We start from the raw sequence: 16,122 nt of genomic DNA, 5'->3' as shown, positions 1-16,122 counted from the left end.
CTCTTAAAGTTGAAGGGGGAGCTGGACGTCGGAACCAACCAATCAGGTTGATGTTTGTGGTGAATGGACGTTGTGGAAATGAAGGCTGGACCTCAGGGGGTAAAACCGAGCCCGAGGGCCCAGTCCGCGGTTCTGGACTAGAGTCTGATGCTCTGCATCGTCGGCTATGCCGAGGTGGAAATATTTCCCAGTTAGCCGGTTCCACTTTGCACCTGTGTTGTAAATGCTGTTCTTGTAAATACTGTGTGTATAAATATTCAGTTATTCTTCTCTCAAGCTCCTACCTTCAAGTCTTCTCAACATACCATTTCCGACGGGGCGCCTCTGGCGCAAGGAACTTCCGCTGCAATTCATATACCGTCTCTGACGGCGCACTCCTGGTGCACAAGATAAAAAGAACCACCAACGGAACTTCACTAGTACTTTGGAGTCTTTATTTCATCCATCCTTCTTTGGAACAGCACATCAACTATATAGCTAACAATGCTAACCGTTCACTAGGGTATACTTGATACAAAATATCCCTACGATCTCCTCTACCCTCAAACTGCTTGACAAATCTCTTGTTTGCCCTAAACTTGAGTATGCGGCATCTATATAGGACCCTGGTTTTGATTTTCTCGTCATTTCCATCGAAGTGGTCCAGAATAGGTCTGCTCGTTGCATTGTTAATAATTATCATCGCACTGCCGGTACCACTAATATGAAAACTAATTTGCACCTTCCTGTACAGCCTTTGCGTTGTCACATTCTGCGACTTTGCTTGCTTCATAAAATATTCTACCATAATACGCTTCACGATCTTTTGCTCCCGCGTCCCATACATACAGATCCTGTTGCCTGGACCAGGGTCATAAAATTAGATCTGCTACAGGCCGCACACTCTGCATACATTATGTCGGAAGATTTGGACAACTCTGCAGTGGCCACAGGATTGGAGGAGGTCAGTTTACATCCCCATTCCAAAGAAAGGCAGTGCCAAAGATTGTTCCAACTACCGCACGATCGCGCTTATTTCGCATGCTAGCAAGGTGATGTTGAAAATCCTCCAAGGTAGGCTGCAGCAGTATGTGGATCGGGAGCTTCCGGACGTGCAAGCTGGGTTTCGCAAGGGCAGAGGAACTAGAGACCAAATTGGCAACCTTCGCTGGATCATGGAAAAAGCAAGAGAGTTCCAGAAACCCATTTACTTCTGCTTTATTGGTTATGCGAAAGCGTTTGACTGCGTAGATCACAGCAGATTGTGGCAAGCTCTCCAAGAGATGGGAGTTCCAATTCACCTCATCTGTCTCCTCAGGAACCTGTATGAAGGGCAAGAGGCCACAGTCAGAACTGGGCATGGCCTTACTGATTGGTTTCCGATTGAGAAATGGGTGAGGCAAGGCTGCATACTGTCGCCCTGACTAACCTATATGCAGAGTGCATCATGAGGAAGGCCGGTCTGGACGAGTCTTCAGCTGGAGTGAAGATTGCTGGAAAACGTATCTACAACCTTAGATATGCGGATGATACCACTTTAATGGCAGAAAGTGAAGTGGAACTCAAGAGACTTCTGATGCGCGTACAAGAAGAGAGTGAGAAGTTTGGGCTTAAACTGAACATTAAAAAGACAAAGATCATGGCGTCTTGCCCTATCAAGTCCTGGAGCATCAATGGACAAGAAGTGGAAACTGTGACAGATTTTCTGTTCTTGGGCTCCAAGATTACCTCGGAAGGAGACTGCAGCCATGAAATTAGGAGACGCTTGCTTCTGGGAAAGAGAGCAATGGTTAGCCTTGACCGCCTAGTAAAGAGCAGAGACATTAGTCTGCCAACCAAGATCCGTATAACTCGTGCTATGGTCTTTCCAGTTGTGATGTATGGATGCGAGAGTTGGACTGTGAAAAAGGCTGACCGCCGAAGAATTGACGCGTTTGAATTGTGGTGATGGCGAAGACTCTTGAGAGTGCCTTGGACTGCCAGAAGATCAAATCAGTCGATATTGTCGACCATAAACCCTGACTGCTCATTGGAGGGTCAAATTTTAAAGTTAAAGCTCAGCTACTTTGGTCATCTGATGAGAAGAGAGGAGTCGCTGGAGAAAGATTTGGTGTTGGGAAAGGTTGAGGGTCACCGGAGAAGGGGTAGGCAGCGAACGCGATGGTTAGATGGCATCCTCGAGGCACTGCAGATGAAGTTATGTGATGTTAAGAAGATAGTGAGAGACCGGAAGGCGTGGCGTGACATGGTCCATAGGGTCACGAAGAGTCGGACACGACTGAACGCCTGAACTGAACTGAACTGACGGGCCGCACCAACGTATTTTACCATTCATGCTTGCCACCCTCAATTCATGACCGAATCACCTTCCAGAGGCGATAGTTTCAATAACAGACATTGACTTCTTTAAAAATGCTCTAACATATTATTTTGGTCTCCCAAATCAGTAATTCTTCTACTTTAATATATGTGTGTCTGTACTGTCTATATTTTGTTATACTGTATTGAATATGTGATCTTTCTACTCCTCTCGGTGACGCCCAACCCAGGGCCTAAGGGAACTACAAATAAATAAATAAATTACACATTAGCCGCGCCGCGGTGCTGCAGTGGTTAGAGCGTTCGACTTCAGTGCCTTAGGATGCCGCGGCAGCCCCTTTTCAATTGAGACGAAAAGCAAGGCGTCCGTGTGCTGTGGGATGTCAGTGCACGTTAAAAGAACCCCAGGTGGTCGAAATTTACGGAGCCCTCCACTACGGCATCTCTCATAGCCTGAATCGATTTGGGACGTTAAACTCCTCAAATCAACCAATCAATTACACATTGTAAATTTTCGAAGCTTTTCATACATTCAAACTCCTCGTTTTCCAATTTTTCATTTTAGAATTATCATAAATAATTAATGGATCAAATATACACTCTGAATTTTCTTAATTAGCATAAGGGAGCGTCGGCTTTTCATTTCGAGCAGTTTGACACTTTTGAAGCCCCCTTTTTCTATTTTTCTATTATTTCAGCTAATTAACTCATGAACTACACACACTCCAATTGTTTTTAATTGCCAGAAACAAGCATTGGATTTTCATTCGGACCATTTTGACACCTTTTAACCAATTTCACCCAATTTGAATTTGTTTCAATTTTCATTTCTTTACTTCATCAATTACAAAGATTTCATTAAAATTTCATTGGTTATCAAACACCAATGCAATCACTAAAAACACAAATTACCATAATACGATTTTTTTTTTTTACGCAGACCCCGATTATTTCAGATACGCGGGGCCGAAACGAGGACGACGGCGGCGACGACGACGCATGCGCGACGCGGCGACAGCATGCGCACGCGCGGGAAACTGAGATGAATGAGCGAGGGGTGCGGCAATTACTCTCGCGCTCCGTTATTACCCTATTCTCCTAAACGATAGGGTTCCTTCGTGGCTTAGAATGAAGGGACCATGCCACGAATCATGTCAAGCCATGCTTAAACACCATTTTTCGTCTTTCATATTTTCCCCGTGGAAAAGCTATGAAATATGTTCTGTTAATCCCCTACTGTGCTGAACCTGTGGGGGAATGTAGGCACAAAAACAAGCAATAAAATTTAACAGACAATATAACCTGGCGTTCGAACGCGTAATAAAAATTTAAAACTGTAATTTCGTTTCTAGTAAAGTAGCTTCTCGATGGCTACCTGGCCCGCCTCGTAACGAAAAAAAAAAAAAAAGGTCGGAATGAAAGAAGTGCCGTAATGGAGGGCTCCAGAATAATTAAAACCACCTGGGCTAAAACATCGGCTATTTTACGCTCTTCCTGGCTACGCCGCTGAAAAGGAAGGGACGGAGAATTTAACATTTAACTAAAACACATGCACAACAATAAAAACATTAAGGGGGCTCAACTATACTAATGTGAGGAAATCCGAAAGCATGCTCCTTTTTCGACTCCGCTTGTGTAAATGAGGGGCAGATCAGAGCACTATGGAACGGTAAATTGTAGGTGTAACGTTAAGAGATAGGAAGCGGACAGAATGGACGTAAGAGAAATAACTCGAGTAAATGACATTCTAGTAGGAATTAAGAAGAAAAAATGGGCATGGGCAGGGTATGTAGTGCGGAAAGAGGATAACCGGTGATCGAAAAGGGTAACAAATTGGATTCCAAGGGCAAGCGTGGCAGGGGGGCTGATGAGGTAAAGTTCGCAGGGGTTAAGTGGATGCAGCTAGCACAGGACCGTGTCAATTGTAGGAATATGAGTGAGGCCTTAGCCCTGCAGTAGGTATACAGCGGCTGATGATGATAATGATGACATCATAGACACTTACGGTGACGTTATTTGACATACTGAGTTACGCTTGCTTCCATTCTTCCCCTCCTCTTTTCTTTCATCTGCTGCTGCTATTTACATAATCATATACAGGATGTGCCAATCTGCATTTTCATCTAGTGTAACCACTGAATCTAGTCACTTTTTATTTTGCTGAATTTGTTTTCACCTTTATTTTGTAGATTTTTGCTGAGACATCATGATCCCCCGTATTCATCAACCAACCTCACCCTTACCTTTAGGGCTCTTTACCTTCTCGTCTGCTTAAAGCGTTTAAGAAACAGACCTTATATATCTTTAGCGGCCCTCTTAGACCAGTGTAAATTACACGAAATGTAAGCAATTTAAGGTAATATTCAAGGTACTTTAAAATGGGAAGGCAAGATAACCCATGGTTGCTAAAGGTAACTTATTGGACTCAAGGAAAAGGAAAATGGACATGACATAGCAGGGGGCGGTAGAAAGTTATCATGAGCATACGACACTAGAAAGTTTGTGGGAATTAGGTGACATCTGGCACAGGACCGGGTTAATTGGAGGAATATGGGAAATGACTGTCCAGCAGTGGGCCTAGTCAGGGTGATGGTGATGAGGCATCACTTAGCAAAATGAATGATGACTCGCGAAATTAAAGCCGTCCAAGAATCACGCTGAGAAACCAATAGTGGCTAAGAATCAGTCAGCAACGTTAAGGCTAGCCAAGCGTGACTGAGCAGAGCTAAATATTACTAAAATGGCTCAATCTTGGGTTTCAACAAAATTCGACAATGACACCTAGCTAAGACGGCCCTCTTGTGAGGATGCGAAAGTATTCCGTCACTTTACGTTTTTTGTAAAGGGCTGCTACGTTGCAAAATTGCTACGTTGCAAAGTTTCGACAAGTGGACTTGTCTTCCAGACGAAGTTGTCGAAACGTTGGCTCTACCTGCTAACTAGGCGTACCCCCTTTACCCTTGTTCAGTGCTCCTTCATACCGTGTAAACCATTTTCTTCCTCTCGTTCTACCAAGGCCAGTGATGGAGACATTTGAGGTAACAGGTGCTATTCAAACCAAACGTAATGCGTGGTATAAATAAATCAATATTTTTGTTGAGCAGCATAGTGTTTAATGTTTGATTACGCATAGATACAGGCTAGTAAAAAGTCGTGGGAAAGGTGAAGAAAAATTATCGAAATTTGGCTCAGTTTATAACAATATATGAAAGATGTGCCCATGAGATAACTGGAAAATAATGGCAAGCTAGGTTTAACAATTATTTAATTTTTGCAACACTAACGAAGCAAGAGTAATTAGAAAGGAGGAGGCAAGGAAAATAATTCTTGACATACTCAAAATTCCTTTCCACGTCATATACTGTGACTCATATTTTGGCATATAGTTGTCTAGAATGCCTTGAATGCTTATATTGCATAATCTTCTTTGAGGCTGAGTATGCTGAACTGGTGAAGAGAAACATGATTGGGACATCCTGATGACAGACTCTTAATATGCTGAACTATACACAATCATTTCCTACTATACATGCTTCAAGTGGAAAATAGGGTAATCTTCAATAGTAGTAGGTTGCAGTTAGGGCAAGACTAAACTTACATAAAGATGCAGCTAAAGAAATCGAAGCAACCTCTACATATGACGACGAGGGACAGCAATGAAACAACCTTTTCACATTATTGCCGTGCAAGCCTTATATATCATCCCAAAACACAGGACGCGAACTCAAAACCTTCAGGTAGTTACGTGGACATGACCTAGAGTTCAGTAATGGAGGCTATTAGATCTCATCAACAAATTGGGTTCTTCCTATTCAACAAAGCAAATAGAATGTACTGTCATGCTCAATATGAGTTGCAACGCATCACGAGTGAATCAATTCTGGTATCCATGCAATAATAAATCAGTGAGCATTTAGGGATAGCATGCAACTTGTAAAAATAATAAATGAACTCTGTTATCCGTTTCTTCAACTGAATGAATAAATTGTGAGCAAGGTTATAGTCAATGTGTGCCAAGAACGTAGCTCCTACTGCATCTTGTGCAGTGTAGTGCATATTGAGTGGGACAGTACATTTTCAGAAATTTTTATGCAAGTCAGAAATGCATTAAGCACGTGACATAAAATGCATTACTAATATGCATGATAATTACTAGTGTAAATTATTTAAGGCTGCCATCTTGCCGTGCTAATTACCTGCTAAGTAATTTGTTTAGACATGATAGTCAGGTACAACTAAAGAATGAACCAGCAGTTGCTCTACAAGTCCCTTCAGCAAATGCCATCAAACAGTTTCATGATGGCATGGTTAATCCAAGTGCAGAGTGTTTATTCAGCTTTCCCAGTCATCAAAATAAAAAAAATATCAGTTGTGCAAGTTGTTCTACGGAAACAAATATATACAAAGCCTCAGCAATGATTAAATTGCTCAAAAACTAGAGATGAAATTCTATTTGTTTCCTAGCAACTAAAGGGCTTTATCCTTATAGTAACACTTTTGTCTTAAATATGTAACCAGTACAGAAATTACAACACCTGATGAAAATGTTTTTCCATCATTGGAAACTCATTTACCTCTGCGAAAACACCATAGTAAGAGGGCGCCAGGTGGATAGGAGATATTGAACACGAAGAACGCTCCAAGTAGTAGTGTCATTGCTTTCTCCATGCTCGCAATGCTAATGCACTCTTCTTCATCTACTGCAAGCACATCTCGATGGATGTCCCCCATGTCTGAGCCTGCATGTGAAAACCAAATTACTTCACATAAAACGTCATCACGGGTACACAAAACAGTTATGAGTTGCAACATACTTTGCATAAGTACACTGACAAATATAAAATGACTCTCGAGAATAGTAACATACAGGACTATTGTTTCTATATTAATATAAACTGTCCTATTGTAAGATGAGCAAAAACTCGCAGCATGGTGCAACCCGCCTTTCTTGATTTCGAACAAGTTTTTCTAGCAAGAGCACTGCTTCTACAAAATGAGGCTATCTATTCACAAGAAAATATAATAATATATATGTACACAAAATAGACTCGATTGGAAAATGACGACTGACACAGCTACAACTTTGCCCATCTGCCCATTTAAATAAAAAAAAATAAATAAGTGTTTAAATGTTTACAATATCTTCCAATTCTAGAAACAAAATTATTTAAAAGTAATGGCACTGCGAACTCACACCATATTTGACTTTGTTTTGGCTCAAGAGAAGATGCCCCTGCGGCCCTAAGAAATACGAAATCTTGTTATCAAACACCTTTCTCTAGCATGCGATCATGGATGTGGGGCTGCCACGCAGACGGCTCTCTGGGTAAAACGCAGCAGCGGGCAGCTCGACTGTGATGTTGACTCGAGTCGTGTAACGCTTGGCACGCGGTTTTTTCCGCGCGTAAGTTCGCCTACTAAAGTACAGAGAAAAGCTGGCTGAGGCTTTCAGCGAACATCGTCCCAGCAAAAAGCAAAAAGAGACAGGAAGTATTGTTATCAAACACCTGACTGCAGGTGGTCACGCGGTAGACGAAATACAAGCTGGGGCACCATGGCTGCACTGTGGCCCGCAGCGGCGAGTTATATGATCGCTCCCAAGAGCAGCGCCCAAGGACGGCAGGTGTTGAGGCAGGCGCTAGGCCCCGTCGCTTGAGCAAATCGACTATGAGCGCTACCAGTAGAGTTACTGTATATGCTACCAAAGGTAGCAGAGTTGCGCGTCCGATTTCAAAATTCCGCTCGCGCCTTCATTGGTAGAATGCCAACACGTGGTGTCCTGCAACCGGGCACTGTAAAGAAGGGGAAGCAAGGGGCACTTTTTTTGCAGTTCCCTCCGCCGTCGCTGCAGCGAACTGGATTGACGGATGACTGCTGCTCGCGCTACCTTGGCTCATGTGCGTATCAGTCGCGTTGTAGCAAGTGTATATAATATAACAGGGGCTGTTCTGCTCCAAACTGCAGCAATCGTTCTGAAAACAGAAAATCGTTTTATTCTATACCACATGGAAGAATTGTTATTCGCCGGCGACTGCAGTGGTTGTTACGTATGCGCTGCGACAATCCTACATCAAGAGGAGAAAGGATATGTGAGGTAAGCTTATACTTTGATCAACTTTGAGAAGTACTCTTGATATGAAGTAATCGACAGATGGAACTGTCGATGTCGTTCAACTGCTTAGGTTGTAAATATATGCGCTGTTTATACGAGGAGTAATGGTGTAGGCTCGACGTCGTGAATCGGCGTGGCCTCTATAGCAAGTCATAGGCTAGCAAGCCGATGGAACTAATAAAGCTTATTATCCAAGGGCCGCAAACTGCTGCTACGGCCTAGGTACTGTTTGGGCACGTTATACGAAAAGCGGTCATGTATGCTTCGTGCTATCGCGCCGCATAGAGAGCAAGGACGCTACGAGCGACAGTGCGGATTTTTTTTTTTTTTTTTTTTTTTTTTTTGCTGTGCTTCACGTGGTTTCAGGTAGCATACACGTGAAACTCGAGACAGTGTAGTTCCATGGAAATGGTAGTCATGGAGGGTGCTGCTAGCAATCTTACATTATCACTGTTGTATAATAGCATGGCTTGCTTGGAAGTCTTGGCCCTTTAACATGGTAGCTTACAGGGAGGCACATAAAACTCGAGAAGGTAAAACTGAGGTCCTTTTAGGGTATTTAGAGTACTACTTTATTGTATTAATCAAAAGTGATTCAGTTTATGAACAAACACTGTATGAAATCTGTGTTGCGGTGCTTTTCAAGTGTTTTTAAATCATCGGTTTGCTTAACAGTTCTATAATAATAGTACTCACTATCACCAATTGCAATTTCCATCTAAGTGGTGTGTTCTTCACTGTTCATTTGCATGCAGTATCACTTCACACGTGCTCAGTTTCTGCAAGAGAAGGTGAATGCAATATATATATATATATATATATATATATATATATATATATATATATATATATATATATATATTTTTTTTTTTTTTTTCTTCTTTTTTTTCTTCTACTTTGTGTCTAATTATCTTTCCCCTTAACAGATTACATTACTAATTTCTGTGATTATCCAAGTAAACATAAAAAAAAGACATGAATTACCATCCCCAACGCTTTGCTTGGCCTCGCCGACTGTTGGCTTCTTTCCTTCATGTATTATAACGAGCACCCTCATTTCCCCTTGATTGATCTGCTTATATATATATATATATATATATATATATATTGAAACCAGATGCAGTCCCAAGCATATTTTCCTGTAAGTCACAGCAGATTGTGCTAATGCTTATGTTGCTAAAAGTGGGGCTGCTATACTTTGAGTGGATATTGCCCAATAACTTTCAGTTGTTTTGCCTGTAGATTCATCTTTGCAAGTAACACCTGATGGAGCATCTAATGGTGTCACCTCGACAAGATCAGGTCTGATTGGAACGAAACCAGGCATTCTCACTACCAGTACTCTAGATGTTCCTGGTTCAAGTAACATTTGTTTTTTTTTCTGTTCTCTTGATGTGTGCTTCTTTATCATGCAGATTGCTCAGTGCTGGAAGTGCCACGAGAGACCTCTGAAACCTTCAAAGCTGCTTCGGTACCTCTATGTGAGGTATAGTACTCTTTCTGAGTACCTGAAGTCTTTCAGAGCACCTGAGAGGCCATGCATAGGTGTTATCAGTATCTTTTCTTTATTCATGCAACACTTCCTTTCTTGTTGTCAATGTCATGCATACTATTCAGTAGTTGAATTGCCAAAAGCAAATGCACCTGCCATGATTCAGGCTGCTTTAGAAAGTTCACATGACATAGTGCTCTCTTACTACCTAGGCCAGACGCAGGTTTTATCACTTCTCCAAGCCTGAACTGCAGTTTTCGTGTTTGGAGACAAATGTTTGTTAGCATTCCAATAGACAAATGCAGCAGATATCCTCAACAGAAGTCACTTGGCAGTTTCTAGTGCAAGTGATTCTTGTTCTTCTTGTTTTCTTATGAATGTTTCTTTTATCATGCAGAGATACCTGAAAGTCCCGCAAGAGGAGACCCCTAGCTGGCACCATACAAGCGGTTTCAGCGCCCTTAGGTGAGATAATGGTTCTGGTCGACACCTTGCAGGTCGTGGGCAGGTCTCGTTCACTTTCCAAAGCCTGCACTCCAGTTGCCATGAGTGAAGACAAATGCTTGCTAATGTCGACATGCATAGCAAATGATGAAAGCAGCAAGCATTACCATTGATGTAGGTTTTTCGTGTTCTACTGACCCTTGCTGTCCTTTCTTTTTCTGGAGTATATATTTATTTGTTATGCAAATTACTCAGTGTGCCAAGTGCTACTAGATACATCTGTTACCTTCCAGACTGCCTCAACACTATCAAGCGAGTGTGAATGTATGGCCTCAATTGTTTCTATGTCACACTTTCTGATGTCATTTAGCTTGCATTTGTTTATCAGCTTTGCTATTTCAAAGAGTTGTGCTTCATATCTTGATTGGAAACCTTCATATTCTGATGGCTCTAGGTAGGTTCCCTCATATATTGTGAGAGTTTACTGAAAGCCCTTCCAAAGTGCTTCATCCCCTGCATATAATGCAGATTGTCTGATTTTTTTAGTAGAGTTCTCATTCATTGTTTCTATTAATTTCATTGCCTACATCTAGCTCAGCAAATATTTTTACCCATGTTATCACTTGTATAACAGATTATGCATTTCGCAAAACCATTGTTTCTCTCTGAATGTATGTCTACTCGTGAATGTGTAAATGTTTGTCCTTTACTGCCTGATATTGTTTTTAATTTATCCCCACTGTTTGGTTTGATTTATGAGGTTTAGCGTCCCGAAGTGACACAGGCAATGAGAGACGCTGTAGGGGACGGCTCCAAAAATTTTGACCACCTGGGGTTCTTTAACTTGCAATGACATCATGCACCACACTGGCACCTTGCTTCTCTCCTCCATCGAAAAGCGGCCGCCATAGCCGGATTCGATCCTGCATCCATGGGCACAGAAGTCGAGCGCCCTAACCACTAAAACACTGCAGCGGGTCATTTATTCCCACTGTATTCTTAAAGTATTGTCTCTTCCTGTTCATTTGTGCCCATTTCAATGTACTTGCATTTTCTTTGTCTCTTTGTTGCTGATGTGATGTGTAGTATTTTTGTGTATCCACACTGCCTTATACGTAATGGCCCTCACCCTATAAGTTAAAATAAATAAATAAATGATCTAATTTCCTGCTCTTTCTCGCTACACCCGGGCTGTTAGCAACATGTTGGTGTATTGCACTCTGTCCTTTCATGTACAAAGCTGCGTGCGTAAGGCTTACAAACTGGTCGGGCTTTTTAACTGTTTATAGCGGCTATTTTGGCCTTCATCATGGGTAAACTGGAACATTTTTTTTCAACACTTGCTTTGGCTATGGTGCTCAACTAACGGTTTCCCCACAAGAGTGGTGTGCCTGCTGCCACCTAAATTTCTCCAAACCCATTACACGCAGTAGGAAAAGCGCCATGTCTGGCGCTGGCCCTGATTTGTCTGGCATGAGCAGTAGTGTATAGGGGTGATAGACAAGGGGCCCCTATCTGACAATGCAAAAAGAAAATGTTTTTCTGTTTTTGTTTGCCTTTATAGGTGCCTTTTTCTAGGTGCCTCAGTGCAATATCTACAGCCTAAAAATTCAGTCTAGTGCTTGTGACAATTAGGTTCGCCAAGAAGTACCTGTTTGAGGTGCCATTCGAGATCAAAATTTGGAACATGGTGAATGCAACAGATGTGTTCCATAAGACTATAGCAGTTTTGAAACAACTGGCGTATATATTCCTTGCTGTGGTCTGCACCAGTGTACCCTACTTCTACATCTTTTCAGAAATCTTTGTTTGCCACCCAAGCACACTTCTGTCCTATTTGTTCGTTGTCTGATGGAATGATGTGATGTTCTCATACGCCTACAAGGGCTGTTATCTTAGTGTTAAGCTATACAATTTTCAAAATAGCACCGCCTTACAGCATGAACTGTTGTTCTAACATTACTGGAAGGCTCTGTAGGTAAGGATACCTGAACAGACATCGGTTTTCATTCACCTGCCCATTACATCAAGTATCATTCAGGTGAGATTGCTTGACTCACAGCAAGGTGCTTTTGTCAGCCAGTTTTTGCGCATGAAATGCATCACAATGCTTATTCTTAATGCAGAACTCGGGATGTCAACACACTGTAGATCACTACTATAGGTAAGGATATTTCTTCCACTACTGCTTTTGTGAAGCAGACACTAAAATAGGTAAACATGGCGTGATATAACTACTTTAATACATAATGCAGTAACTGACTTTTGATAAATGAACTGTGGTCTGCTAGACTCCAACGGGTTACATTTCGAATCACCAAAGCTGAAAAGCAATTAACAAAATGACTTTCTTAGAAATGTGGCTGTGACACGTGCTTGCTGGGAGGAAGATGCAAGGTACAAGTCTGTTGAAAATCTGAAGATATGACCTAGTTTAAATACCATTGGCAATTGCTCGCTGATTCAAAAGTGATATGATATCGGAGAACCTAGATGTTGAGAGCTGCTGCACGTAATTACGTACAGACCTCAGCTGTTACAATTTTCCATGCAAAAGTGTGCATCAACTTTATACAGCCAGCTAGGTCAACATATTTGGTTAGGGTGCACTCTGTTCATGTTTTGTCAAAGTACAGGCACTTAATTTTTTTTTTGTAAAGCTTGCATTCGTTTTTTAATGTTTATTTTATTGAAAACAGGCTGAACTTGCAGCTCAGCACTTTTTCATTTACACTGTTTAAGCGCTAAAATAGACCTCCGCGCTGCTTTGCGTTGTATATTTATCCCTGATTCGCATACACCTTGTATGCAAACAATTTTTAAGCGAAGAAACCATGTTTAGGCATCTGATTGCTTACTTCAGATGCTAAAGTTCATGCAGTTTCGAATAAAGTGTGCTTTAGATGTTATATGCTGTCCTTGTTATAGTTCTCGCTCGTAACGTTTTAAAGGTCTTGCGCATCCAATAAGAATATATATAAACAGGTTTTCTGATGCAGGTCAGGCGGCTAAATATTGGCAGAAAGATGAATGCTGCATTTTTACGGCGCGTATTTGCAATATTGAGACTGCCCTTAAGTTATCAGGTAAAATGTTCGGAGCAGGCGACATTGTAAATCGTCTGCTGCCGTTCGTACATTACGCCGCGCGCTAGAAACAGCTGGGCTCTTTTTACTTGACATATTTATTGACTGTGTTACACAGTCAGCTATTTTGATGTTCTTTTGTTTGCGATCAAGCGAAAAAATGGTTTACAAACCTTGGAAAAGCACCCACGGTCGATCGGGGATACGACAGGCATGTCGCCTGCGGCTTCGCCGCAATGATTTCGGTTGCTTGACAGGTAAGATGGCGGACCTACGCGCAGCTCTGCCACCTTTGGTAGCATATACAGTAACTCTAGCTACGAGGCGACGTGCGCGCGTTGAGAGTGTGAAAGCGCCCCATAGTAATACACGTATGTACAGTCTGTCAGAAGTGTAGAGCCCGGGGAGTCTGCTTCTGAGCCACTTCCTGCGGATTGTAATGCATTTCTTGCGTTCCCGAATCTCTTGGTGGTAAGAAGATCTTTTGCCCTACCCTTTACAATGGGAAGGACCTCCACTAAAGCTAAACCAGCGCCACTACACAGCTCAGAAGCGGACCCGCTGGGCTCTACACTTTTGACAAAGGCTGTACGTACATAATAGCCTTAAATGTATCTTTCTTATTTCACAGTGCAAGTACGATGTCGGTCGATCACAAATGAAAGCTGATTACACAAGGGTTTATAAATTATGAAAACCGCTACACGTCCGCTTGGGGGTCGCCCCTGGCCACCAGCACACTGCATGTGAACGTGACCCTCAGAAACAAAACGTTCAGTTTTTCTCGCTTGACGGAGTACTCATTCATGTATAGGTAGCCATTCGTTTACAGTTGGCATGCGTTTTGAAGAGCACTGTGATAAAACATGCACCGACATTTAGAAGCTCTATTTTTAAAACTGCACGATAAGTGTGTGCCATGAAGCATGCCATTCCCATGACCACTTCTTCCTAATTTCGTCTACAATGTCAGTAACTCGCGTTTGTTCCCTGATCCACTCTGCATGCTTCCTAGCTCTTGACTCTATATTTACCATTATCATTTCCATATCTCTCTGTGTTGTCCTCAATTTAAAGGGACTGAACACTGACCAAAAATGTAATGGGATTGTTATGGAAACGAAAAGACCTCGCCTTGTAGGGTATAGATCGCCCGCTACAATATCCAAGGAGTTTAAATTTTAATTTGGCTCTCAAAGTCGCATGAAAACGACTGATGTCGCCTCTTGCGGCGAAACGCTGTAACTATCACTGTAGTAACCCACGTGACCATATCTTGGGAAAATGTCACTGGTTTTCGTACGCACATAGTCTATTCTTTGAAGAGTGCTCGCGTTGTTTTATTATATTTTGGACTTTCTTTACTGTGCCCGTCAGCAAAATCTAGCCTCCTATCGCATCGCCTATATGACGTGCTTGTAGTGTTTGTCACTAGATGCTCCACAGTGTTTTGAATTTTTTGGATGAATCAGTGACCTTCGCCCACTAAAACTTATGTGAATGATGCTTATATGCTCCTGTGCCGTAACGCCCTTGGGTGTAGAACCTAAACTTAACCTTACTGCTTACTAAAAATGCCTAATTACTGTCTTGCAAGTGAAATTATACTAGTCTTCGGTACATCACTTTTGCTGACATGCAGTCGTCTTCGCGGTCGCTACTCGTGGTGTCCAACATCGCACTAGATAGAAACGGCCGCACGCACTGATAGAAAAATGCTCGGTAAAATTTTTCTACGGCGTTTCTGATAAAACCGCTATGAAATCGAACACTCGACACAGGAAGCTTTGTATACATTGTACCGAAAAAAATTGGATGCTTAGAGTGCAGTTTTCTGTCCCTTTAAACTAGACCCTTTTCGTTAGCCTCCTCGTTTCTGCCCTATAAGTGAGTGCCGGTAGCATACAGCAATTATATACTTTCCTCTCAACAAATTCATGATTGATGAATTTCTCTTGACACCCATTAATGACCCGAAAAAACATGGCGAATGCGCTCAAGATCAACCTTAAACCTCTAGTTACTTCATTTGCTTGGCCCGGATTCCCTAAGTAGAAATATTCCCTTACCGCTTCCAACTCCTCGCTTCCTACCATGAACTTCATGTTTTTTTTCCATTCCGAGACTGCATATTAATATTTAGACCTCAGGAAATGAAAACCCACAGCAGGCACGGGACGGCAGGAGACGACAGCACAGAGCGGTTATCGACTCCGTTGCACGTCTGATTTGGTTTTTAGTTTCCTTGTGTCTCAACCGGCCTACACATCTACTCTCCTATATATGTTTTAGACCTGCTGATCCCCTTTGCCTGGAGTGATCATGTCTCCTAGCCTAAAACCTTTTCTTATTGGGATTTTGTTCCTTCCTATATGGAAGACTATGTTTGATGTGCAGCCACTGTAGATATCTTCAAGTATTGCTCATCTAGCCCTGCATGGTTCGAATGCATGGTTCGAATTAGGTCGAATGCTTCCGCGTAACTTATGAAGGCTATATAACAAGAATAGGTTATATTCTGCGCATTTCTCTATCGCCTGGTTGATAGTGTGAGTAAGATTTATGGTCGAGTAGCCTCTACGAAAGCCTTCCAGGTTATTCTGTTGATGCGACTTTAAGTTTGTACGATTGTACACCTTAGATATACCTTGTGGTAACAGAGAAGTTGAAAACTTCCAGTCCTTGGTGAA

General features: G+C 42.1%; 1 long non-coding RNA gene across 2 annotated transcripts; it reads left to right on the top strand.

Moving 5' to 3' along the window:
• Positions 1 to 7,964: 7,964 nt before the first annotated feature.
• LOC146205358 (uncharacterized) lies at positions 7,965 to 13,169 on the top strand. Of its 2 annotated transcripts, XR_014703190.1 has the most exons (4): positions 7,965 to 8,392; positions 9,653 to 9,712; positions 9,826 to 9,896; positions 10,300 to 13,169. It is a non-coding gene; the product is annotated as an uncharacterized LOC146205358 (long non-coding RNA). The 2 variants fall into 2 exon arrangements; XR_014703189.1 differs by lacking the exon at positions 9,653 to 9,712.
• The last annotated feature ends 2,953 nt before the right edge of the window (positions 13,170 to 16,122 follow it).

The sequence above is a fragment of the Amblyomma maculatum genome, chromosome 1, assembly GCF_055883805.1.
Source record: "Amblyomma maculatum isolate TAMU_Amacu chromosome 1, ASM5588380v1, whole genome shotgun sequence".
Classification (NCBI taxonomy): Eukaryota; Metazoa; Arthropoda; class Arachnida; order Ixodida; family Ixodidae; genus Amblyomma; species Amblyomma maculatum.
Note: the sequence above shows the minus strand (reverse complement) of the source record. Positions and strands in the feature narration are given on the sequence as shown.